The sequence below is a fragment of the Tyto alba genome, unplaced genomic scaffold (assembly GCF_018691265.1).
Source record: "Tyto alba isolate M040663 unplaced genomic scaffold, T.alba_DEE_v4.0 Super-Scaffold_40, whole genome shotgun sequence".
NCBI classification, from domain to species: domain Eukaryota; kingdom Metazoa; phylum Chordata; class Aves; order Strigiformes; family Tytonidae; genus Tyto; species Tyto alba.
In genome coordinates, this window is record NW_024881316.1 from 35,048,969 (window position 1) to 35,060,635 (window position 11,667).

Here is an 11,667-nt window from a genome sequence, read left to right on the forward strand (position 1 = left end):
GGTAATTAAGTTAATATTCCTCACGCTTCTTTTCTTGTTATGAATAATTTTTCAGTTGAAATCCCCAATATAAAGCATATATATTTAGAATGTTGAACAACAGCAGCTCCTCTCTCTGGTACCGCTCATTCCTTCCCAAAGGCAGATCTAGAGCAGCACAGCAGCACCAGCAGCAGTGAGGACTTACCCATCCCAGGCCGGTGCAAAGGCAGAGTCAGGCTCCCTCTCTTTAGTTTTACCAAGATTTGCAATAGACCTAACAACATGATTTATATTGCAATGCAGTGAGAATCGCTGTTGGTTACAGAAAGATTCTTCTGTAAGCAGTTTGTAGTTTGCCAGAACCCCACAGGCAAGATTTTCATATTTCTATTGAAATGCAGAAATCAAATTTTAGTTTCAGGAGATAGTAAGAAATTTCAAACTTATCAGATAATTAATTTTGCATAACTAGTCACATGCTCAGAAAGGTGAAAGGTATTTGCAACTCTGGTGAACAGAAGTGGAGCTTCTCTCACTTCATGTTTGCAACCTCCAGAGTGCGACATACCAGGAACAGGGTAGGCAGGGGAGAGAAGATGAGAAAGCTGTCATGTTAAACTAGAGGGGAGCAATCACTTCATTCACAGAGTTCTCTTCTGCTTTTAAACTCTTAAAAGAAAATGCTACAGATCAATGGGTTTCCTCATTAACCAACTTTAGCAGCAGACTGTGAATACCAAAAGCAGCTTTGACTTGCATACAGAAGAGCTGTACAGATGACAACTAAGCTAACACCACTTGCAGTGTAGGATCTCTCTGGACTGAAGGTTTATATGCCAGGAAATGAGAGCTGAACATATAACTGGTTCTTGCAAAGCCACCTCTTCTGGGGACTGCAAATTTCCTTTCTATTCTGCCCAAAGCTTTGCAAATTTACCCTGCCAGTCTTCACTGTTCACAGACCTCTGTTTATGAGGATGCTTCCCGTTCTGTTCACGTTTTCTGGTAGAAGGAGGGCAAGTGAGCAGATCTTTTTAAAGCAGTCACTTGTTCCACTTTCTGATTTTTAAATTTGAAAAAGCTTTATACCATACTTACGAATAAACATCTTGTAAAGTATTTTATGAAACACAAATAAATTGTTTCAAGTAAGCATATTTTTTCTGCATGTGTTCTGCATTTCACAGCATAAAAGCAGTTTTATTTTGTGGTAGTATGATAATATAGTTCACAAACCCCAAAATTTCCAAATAATAAGATTATTAGTTTCCAATCCCAAGGGTTTTAGAAGGTGAGAAAATGGCATAATTGTATCGAAATTCAACAACAGTGACATTTTACTTGCACCTGCAAAACATCTGCACATATGATACCTGTACAAGCAAAAGTCCAGTTCTCCTTCCATTGGTGTCATAAATGCTCCCTTCTGCAAATGGGAGCTGAGTTTATGGCAGTCAACAGAGCTTCCTGACATCAGGTTTCAGCTAAGTAAAGACCTAGTGAATCTCTCTGGAACCTAGTTTCTAATTATTTTCTGTTCTGTCAATTTAAGTTTTAAGCTTCTTGGTACAAGAAGTATCTTGTCTTATCAAATAATTAAAGCTGTATAACCAGTCACATGTCTGAGAAAGGTGAAACCAAACCTTTGCCCAGGGTATGAATGAAAATTAATTTTCTAACATTTTGCATTCTGTTTCTTGACAATCTTGCCCTGTCAATTTAAAACAGTAATTATTTCAGTCCAGATAGTTCTCCAGCTACAGTTTACAGAGAAAGGCAATAGCCAGGCTGGGTTGATCTCGTAGCTCCTGCATGGGGATGGCTGGGAGCTGCCATCTGTCCTCCCATTTCTGCATGGGAGGCAGCACGAACCCCAGAGCTAATTGGTTATTTATGTTTCGCACCCAGGGGTTGCAAAAGGCATCAGCTATGTCTTTCAGAGGCATGGAGACATGTGGAAACAGCCTCCAGTTCAAATGGAGAGCTCTGTGCCAGCGCACCACTCTTTCAGAAGTTATCACAAGTACCTGTGTCAGCTCCCCATCCCTGGAGATGTTATCACTGCAAGTCTTTGCAGCCTCCAACTGCTGCCGCAGCTGATACAGTTAAGTAAAGACTCAAAGCCACATGTATCCTGCCCATGCAAGTACATTTAACAAAATAGCGTCAGAAACTTAGCTTGACTTCTAGATGATTGATTTTTTTTCAAGACTAGCATTTTGAATGTATTTGATTATAAAAATCAAATAATGAAGAGAAATGCTTTTCTTCTGTCACAAGCCTGCTTTGAAGAGTGATGATTCTTCATTTCCTAACTTGATTTATTCAGCTAATCTACTTGACCTCATGCAGACCTTCTGGTTTCACGTCTGAATGGTAAGGAGGAGGAGTTCTTAGTACATGCAAGAAAGCCAGAGGGACTATGAAGAAAACTGAAGCACGAAACATTGTTTCATGAGGAAAAAGTAAAACCTGCATTTATTACAATTGTTACAAAGGTCTTCTCTGCATTTGTATTGCCGGAGCCCAAAACTGAAATTATTAGCCTAAGATACAAAAGTTATTCAAAACTGTTTTCCTGTATTGTATGAATTTGTTCTGTGAATAATGCTTTGTGTCTCCCCTATGATCAACATCACATACAGAATCACATATAGGAATACATCACATAAAGTTTATAGGCTTAGAGAAAGATGTTTATAAGACTTTATTCACTTCATACAGCCTGAGTGGCCATCACTCTGTGCCAGTCTCAGGCAATGACCCTGCAGTCTGACATACTTTTTTACTTGAGCAACAACATCTTCCCTCTTACAGAGGACCCAGCATGGACATAATGGGCAAGTTGGGTCTTCAACCCTCTCTCATGCCCACTGGCAAAGAGCAGCAGGACAAGCACTGGTCTTGCAAGATTTTGGTCAACCCTATGTTGTCCTTTCTTCCCTTGAAGCTTTTGTGTTTTCTTATTCTCCCTTTCTCTGCCCAATTTTGTGCCAATATTTATTTTCCTCATCAGAAATGAGAAAACTCTATCTGCAGAGGGGATGCGGATACCCAACAGTAGATGGCAGCACCTGGAGGCCAAACAGCAAGATGATTTTGGGCTCAAAGGGATCCCAGTTCAGGGACTGATCTCACTGGATGAAATAGCAGATAGATTTTTTCCTCTGCTGCTGGCAGAGCATCCTCAGCTGTTCCTCTGGATTAATCTTCATCCTGACTGGGAACAAAGTGACTGCCTGTGGTGCAGAGAAGAGCTGTCCTTCCTGCTCTCCTAACAAAACCAGCAGGTTTATCGTTTAACCTGATGAATATTTTTTCTGAGAGGAACTGTAACAGAATCTGAGAGAGAGATATAACTCTGAATGAGTGCTGGTGGCTCTCCCTGCTTGAAGAAGGGGGTGTCTCTTCTTGGCTTTCAAGTGAGCACTTGGCAAGAGGGAATATTAACACTCAGACAGAGGACTGAGTAAATAGACAATTCTGGGGATTTACATCAAGATACAAGGATGTTGCCTCCTCTCACATGGCAAACGGGCCCCCTGGAGATCACACAGCTCAGTGCAGCAGGGACCACTCCATCTCCTAGTGCTTGTGCTTTATTCTCTTCTAGCTAAAAGTATCACGTTGGGTTGATTGATCTTAGCTTTCTGTTCCAAAATAGTGGGTATTTAAGGTAGCTGGAGCTTTCTATCACTTATACAATATGACCTGAAGAGACCCAAAAGAACAAGCACCTTTATGCATAGTACTTGTGCCTTTATAGTATAGAGCATTTTAATGGACAGCAGGAAGGGAGCTGATTAACATACACAGGGTTGGGCTCACCCTCCTCTTTGGGGATCAGACATGCAGCAACAGGCAGCTTTATTCAATTTAAAAACCCACACAGCTGTGCTCTTCGTTAGCTGAGAGGTAACTAGCAGCAATAACTCACACACTCGAGAATCATAACATGTTTGATTAACTTGTGACTCGCTTGAAATACCTTTAAGTGAAAGTTATTTTCCAGAACACTTGTGATTATTTTGTTAGACAATATATATAGCATAACAGGCATTTTTCAGAGTGCCAGTAAGCCCTAAATCAGAGATTTTTACTTCAGAAGGGAAGGCTGTAAACTGTTGAGAAAAACACAGAGCAGTAGTCTGAAGAAAAATTTGTCCAGAAATAGCTTTATGTGATTTGGCCAGATAAGGCACATTTGAATATGCACCTTTAGGTACTTGCTGCTTCTTCTTAGTGATATGTGACAGTACACGCCATCTACTGTGAAACAAGAGTCCTGACAGAAATAAAGGATAATAGTTTCTAAAAAAACATGAAAAAATGGAGCCTTTCCATTGCTTTAACGGGCTTTGGATCCATCCCAAACAAGCTGCAGCGACGTGCTGTTCACTATAATTCACTGCCTCTTGCCCCTGCCTTGTGGCAAGAGAATGTCACCTAGCGGAGTGCTCTGACTGCAGCAGCTCCACACTGCTTCAACCTTTGGGCTGCAGGCAACACCAGCATCGAAGGCCAGGTGTAGTGCCATGTTTGTGAGCAAGGATGGTCTGAAAGGGAGAGAGAAAAACCCCATTAAAAGCAGAGGCCAGCTCCAGCAGTTGTTACAGATGCAGCCCTTTTTCATCACACTCTGCCAGGGAAACCCAAAATCACAGCCAAGTTGTTCCAGTGCGTTGGATGAACATCTTTCTGCAAAGCAGGGAAGACTTTTCAGAAACCCAGAGTTCACAGGCAAGATGCTGCTCCTCAGGTGCTGCTCCTTGGGCAGGGGTCACCAAGGCTCTACTTCCCTGAACCTATCATATCTCTAGAGCCTGCGGAAGGGAGCAGAAGTTGCCAACAGTCATGTTTTCTGCTTCCCCACTGACAGTTTCCAGTCAGCTGAGGACCCAGCCCATGGGTATGCATTTCCAAAGCTTCAGGTTTATCTCCATGTTTCATTCTTTCCTGCAGCAGCACCAGCACACAGGGCTCTTGTCTCATCTATTCCCACCCACAGGCGATGCACCAGTTGTGCCAGCCCAGTTGTGTTGCAGATCCCTGCAGACATGCAAACACACCTCCTCCCCACCCCCCCACCCCCCCTCCCTGCTTGCTGCCCCTGTTTGCATTGTGCCCTCGAGGGAACCAGGGAGAAAAAAATATTGTTCTCAGAGCCATCGCCTCAGGCTGCTGTTCAAAAACTTGCTTTAAGACAATATTATCTTCCCCCCATCCCTAAAGCAGCTGGTGACCTCCCATCTCCCCAGGCCCCTTCTGTCCAGCTCTGCTCAGTGTCTAGAGCTGGCAGAGCTTTGGCTGTGTGGGGGCCAAACCAAAGCACGGTGCTAAAGTGCAATGCAGTTACAGGGGAACAGGGCCACCTCCCACCCCGGTTCACTGCACAGCCACACAGACCCTTGGAGGTGACACGTGGGGAGAGCTGCCCCACTCCTCTGAGTCTCAGGCAAGAGCTGCAGCCAAGTGAAGCTACAGCTGGGTGGTATTTAGGTTCCTGTTCTCCCTAAGATTAGCAGGCTGGTGGTTTTGAATTCAGTTATTGTTGTGAATAGGAGTTGCAGGTTGTTTTCTCCACACTGGTTTGCTCCGAGTTATACGTATGCAAATCTGGCTTGAGTTTAGGCTTCAACGCACAGAGACTTGCGTGCACATAGTAACACACCTTAGAAATTAAAAGACTGAATAATGACTAGCTATAGAGCTCCTTGCAGCAAGAAAAAGGTAATTCTGCAAAGGAAATGTCTTATTCCTGAAATAAAGCTGCTGAAATAATGCTCATGGCGAGATGTAGCTGCAGAGCTCTCTGCAGTTTCATTAATAAGAATGACTTCCAGCCATTCTGTATCTGAAGCACTGTTGACTCCAGGCAGACTCACATGTCCTGTCAGGTATAAAGAAACACAGCCATTGGCTCTCCTGCTTCGTGTATCACTATTAAGATGCCATATGAAGGAGACCAGACATCATGTCCCATTCTGGGACAGATGGCCTTTTGTGAGATGTTCATTTTATTAATGAACAAAAGCTCATTTGCTAAATCCAGCCTATAAAACCAGAAGTTAGGGTAGGTGTAAGATTATAATCAGAGAAATAAAATATTAGCCTTTCTACATCATAAAAATCCATGCATTCTTTTTAGTAAACATAAAAGGATTTCTCTAATCTGTGCTGTTCACGGACTGTAAGCTAACATCAAAAATCTTGGCACTGATCTTTGGCACATTTGCTGAGACAAAATTTCATTATGAACAATTAGAGCAGAGTTATTCTAAAATATTTTGCTGTACTAGAGCAATTATCTGATTAATCACTGACAGAAGTGTACAGGCAATGATGCCAAAGCACAGACCTGAGTTCTTTCTTCCTGTTTTCCAGTCTTAGCCTCAAATTAAAAATCACTGTGAGCCAGTGGAGTTAACCTGTGTGTACAACAGCATCATGCAGCATTATCACATCCAACCTTATGCAGAGACTTACTCTTTCCATGCTTACCAACTGAATTTTTTTTAACCAAATTTAACCACACACACAAATGCTCACAGAGCTCCCCATACTCTGCCAACCCCACATCGTATGAACCTTGCCTTGGTAGGATTCTCCACTTCTAAAAACATGCTCCAGTGCAGCTCAGTGCTGGTGACACTGCCCACCTGAGAAGCACGAGCACTGATCATGTCTCCATCTGATAACACAGATTGCTCACTGCAAATCCAGGTCTATAAAAAGATCCTGCAACCGCATCCCTCCTAAATCAGATTTTGGAATCCAAGAGGTCCTGCATAATTGAAGAGCTATGAAGTCATTGTAGACAAATACATAGTGGTACTGCAAAGTCCTGATGAGTCATTCAAATTACAAGTGGAACTGGGGTGTGTTGCCTCATCAGTTTAGCCAGGAGGAGGGTATTTTGTTTTATTTTGTAGGCCTGTAGTTTACAACCCTTTTATACCCTCTAGCTGAGTTGTTTTCCTGCTGTTCCAAGAAAACTAATTATTCTGCTGGAAGTCTCATTTTGTCTTTAAGGCTTATCTTCATATTGTCATTGCTATATAAAGAGAGTCTTAGCTAAAAAAAAAAAAAAAAAAAAAAAAAAAGGCATTTAAAAATAATTATCAGGGACTTATTTTCATACAAAAATAGATTTGTGTATATGTGTGTTCATAACAAGCAAGCATATAAGCCTTGATGAATTGAATCCACAGAGAAAAAAGCCCCAAGCACCAAACTGCATTCTCCTGTCAACACTTTCCTTCTATTAGGAAAAAAAGGGATAGGTGAAATTGTTGAAGTATTTCTCTAAGGACAAAATCTGCCATTCCTGACATAAAGCCAAAACAATTATTTTTAAGAGGTCCTGAAAGGTGGGTAAGTCAGGTGTGAGATAGAGTGTCATTTTAAAATGTCAGAATTTATATTCAGGAGGGTGTTACAGAAGATGACGATTAAGATTGAACAAGTGGCACCATTGCAACTCTATATGAGTGTCTGAAACCTTCAAGATTTAGGTGTCCACATCATGTCACTAGTGACAAGGTGACCAGAAAGATGATCTACAGAAGAATGTAATGTTGTCCTGGGTTGAGTGAGTGGTGGAGATTTTTGGTGGCAGGGGAGGGGGCTATCGGGGCAGCCCACTGTGAGAAGCTTCTTGAAGCTCCCCCAGCTCCAAGTCAGCTCCACTTCTGTTTGGGAAATTGAGCCAATCAGCTGTGCCTCTGCAATAACGTCTTTAAGAAGGGACGTGGTGACGGGCAGTCGGACTTGTGAGGAGGAGCTGTGGCAGCTGCATGAACACCAAGGTCAGTGGAGGAACAGAGGAAGAAAGGAAGGGGGAGGTGTGCTGGAGCAGAGACCCCCCTGTATCCTGTGGTGAGACGGCAGGGAGGCCCCCCCCCTCCACCCATGAAGATCTACAGTGGAGCAGACATTGATTTATGGCCTGTGGCTTCTGACTGATTGATCAAGGTTCTGTGCCCGAAGAAGGCTGGGGTCTTGTGGGAAAAGGTAGCCCCGCTGCTGTAATTCAGCACTGGAAGGATTGCAGCATGTGGGGGAGTCCCACACCGGAGCAGCTCGGGAAGGGCTGCAGCCGTGGGAGGGAATCCAGTTGGAGAAAGTTGGTGACCCATGATGGAGCAGTGTGGGGAACGCTGTGGCCCATGGGAGGGACTCATGTCGGAGAAAGTTTGTGGAAGACTGTCTCCTGTGAGAGGGGGACCACGATGGAGCAGGGGGAAGAAGTTCCAGAAACTCCGCCCACCAAAGATGGAAGAAAGTGGCAGCACTGACTGCACCCCCATTCCCTGCCCCTGCGCCACTGGGGGAGGAGGTAGAGATATCGGGAGCAGAGCTGAGCCCGGGAAGAAGGGAGGGGTGGGGGGAAGGTGTTCTCAAGATGTGGCAATGCTTCTCACTGTCCTACTCTGTTATGTGTTGTTAGTGTCTGTAATAAATGTATGGGTTTTTTTTTTTTTTCTTCCCCTAACGAGTCTGCCTTTTGCTCGTGATCATAAAGGGGAATTTTTCCCCATCCCAGTCTTATCTTGAACCCCAAGCCTGGGTCTCTGTCCCTTCTCATTGCCGGAGGGGAAGGGAGAGAGAGCTGCTGCATTGTGGTTGGCTGCCAACCAGGCCCAAACCACGACAAATGTAAAACTCAATGTTTTGGGAAGGTAACCAATGCTTACTTTCCCTCTTGAATAGATCTTGGTTGTTTCCTTAGGCAGCCTTCAGTAGAGATTAAACAGCAGTGTTTCTGCAGCTGATCAGTTTTGGGAGCTCTGTCAGACCAGGGAAATTTCTTTAAAGAAATAATTGAGCACCTCTAGCTTCTATCCACCTTACTCAGTTCAGGCAAACTTTTGTGCCCTCAGTGGGGGACAGCTACCAGAGGATCCGACTTCTGCTTCCCTGAATCTAGGCTCCTATAAAGCTCATTTGTTTATTTTCCAGCACTGGCAGGATGTGCATCCACATTTCTGATGTGCATTCCAGAAAAAAACAGTTAAACTATAAAGACAATCAAATGCCTAGCAGTAAAATGGATCATGTATCTACCAGATAATAAAGAGGAATTAATGTCAAGTGAATGTCAATAATTAAAGCTTAAAGGGATTCTTCATCATAATTTCATTAGTGACTGAAGTCCTGTGAGTAAACACCAGAGACATACTGTGAAGAGTTTTTACTTCTCTGGGATGTTTGATTTCCATTGCGTCATTTGATGTAGACACAGGTTTTACATTAAATGCAAACCTCTTTCATTTATATTGACTGCCTTACAAAAGTCCTACTGATCACACACCTTTTGCTCAAGTGTTCATGATTTCAGAAGAGTTAAGATTGCTTTAGAGTTACAAAAGAGGACAGTATTCTGGCATTTTACACTATATTGAAGTCTGCTGGTATCAAAAGGAATAATGAAAGCAATGTTAAATTAATGTTTACAAAAAATGGAGAAGTCAGAATGTTCCATGCCCACTTATGTTCCAGACATTAAAGAAGGGATTTCTCAATTAAAAGTGAATTGACTCGTTGGGCCAGAGCCACAAAACTCGTTAGTCCTTCACCTTCTAACCGCTGCCATTCAGAGTACTATGCAGGTCTCATACCTTTAATTTGTGCAGTGACTTGTCTTCCTTCTAGGAATTAGAGAGGTATTACAACTAAACATGGCAGTTCTGATTAATAATACAGAAGTGAGACATACATTTTTAACTCTACATGTACAGGACACAGAAACGCAGCCATTTGTGTTCTACTAAACTTTTAGCTTGGACAATATCTCACAGGAATGAGCACAACACTGATTATGTATTTTATATAAAATAAAAAATCCATATGGATATAGGAAAAAAACAAAAAGCTTTTTCTGACCTTGATAGAGCCTGAAGATAGATAGATAGATAGAGAGAGAGAGAGAGAGAGGGAGAGAGAGAGAGGTGTGTGTGTGTGTATTTTTTATTGCAGGTCTTTTTTGAAGAAATAGGTAACATATATCCAGAACTATATTTTAGTTTGGGTCCTGGTTGTAACAATATGGGGATTGAATCAACTGGTTAGTTTTAGGATTGCTTAACTCTATAGCTATCTTAAAGGTATAGCCTAACTTTCCTGATAGATAAGAGGAAATTAATGTATTCCCTAAAGCAGACTTCTAAAACAGGTCAGATGAAGTACTCTTCAAAATTGCCTGTTGCTTTTCATTGACTATGGAACATTTGGTACAGGAATTAGTTTGACACAAGAACCTAAATTTAGGTACTTTCAGGTGTGCTAGGTTTCTAAGCTCCCATTACAGTCACTGGAGCCTGAAGAGCAATTCAGCTCACCATAAAGTAGGTACCTAGTGGCTGGTCAGCTGAAACATTCATTGATTGCATTTACTAGATCTTCATTAATGGTAGTGGAGCTTAGACATTTTGTATGTAGTTGCTTGTATTTAGATGACTTAGCCTAGACTTGATCACCCATCAGAAATGTTAGAGGTCTACCTGATAAACCCCGACTTACTAACACAGGGTACACGAACCCTACACATTTTCTCAGCCAACCTCCAGCTCATGTCAGAAGTATTCTTTGAATAACTAAGAGCCAAAAATGACTTGCAGAACCAGGAACTCCCCTCAACCCAAGCCTTCAATGGAATTATACATAGAAAGGGCATATTCTTCCTGAAAGTTGTTACAGTTACAGGTCTGCTTACTCCTACTCAAACAATAAAAAAAGCAAGAACAAGTCATGGTTCAGCAGAAAATGATGACCAAGACATTTGCTAGAGAAGCATGGCTACTGACACAGTTGATATCTATGTTTCATATAGGCCAGCTGGGTACTGGCCTAACAGTGGTACTGTCAAGGATCCAAGCACTCAGCCTGGAGCTCAGATTTCATCAAACAACTGACTATGAGATGTATCCATGTGTATTGGAAAGCTAACCTGGGATATTATACTTATCACAAGGTAAGTACTTATGCAGCATTTGAGCAATAGGCACTCTCAACTAGCAGCTGTGACGGGATGCTGAGACAATTGCCTTGTCTTAAATTCTGCCTCATTCTTGACAAGAAGCATGTAAAGTTCAATGCTGCAAAGACAACACAAAAAAGAATTATGCAAACCCTTTCTACAAAATGAAAAGTTGTTGGCAGATAACTCCTTTAGTCAGTAACTCAGAGGATAGTTCACTCTTCCAAAGATGGCTGGGATAATGATCCAATATACTTCTTCCTCATCTCCCAGAAAGATCCCTCTAAAGTGGGTTAATGTAGGATTGGCAAGCCAGTAATTTTGTTATCAGTCGTTCCATACTATATTCACAGAGAGCATATATACATGCCTCGGGACTCTGCTTCAGGAGTTGGATTGTGTTGGACACTGAATTAGACCTTTACACTCCTAAGAAATTAATTTATTTTAGTTGCAGAGGTGCTGAATACCCACAGAGCTTAATCAAGTCCAGAAGTGACAACTCTGTCAGGTTTATTCAAATTTTGGAGGTGTCAAAATTGACAGTGAGGTGCTCAGAGTCAAAGTTGATTTGTCTTTTATTTGCATACATTGTTAAGGGACGATTCCAGTGCCTCTGAACTGGGGATAAATCCTTTCCAAACTGTTTTTTCCCAGACTTTATGTAGCACCAGTAGAAGCCCTTGCCTGGGCAGAAGGTCCACGCA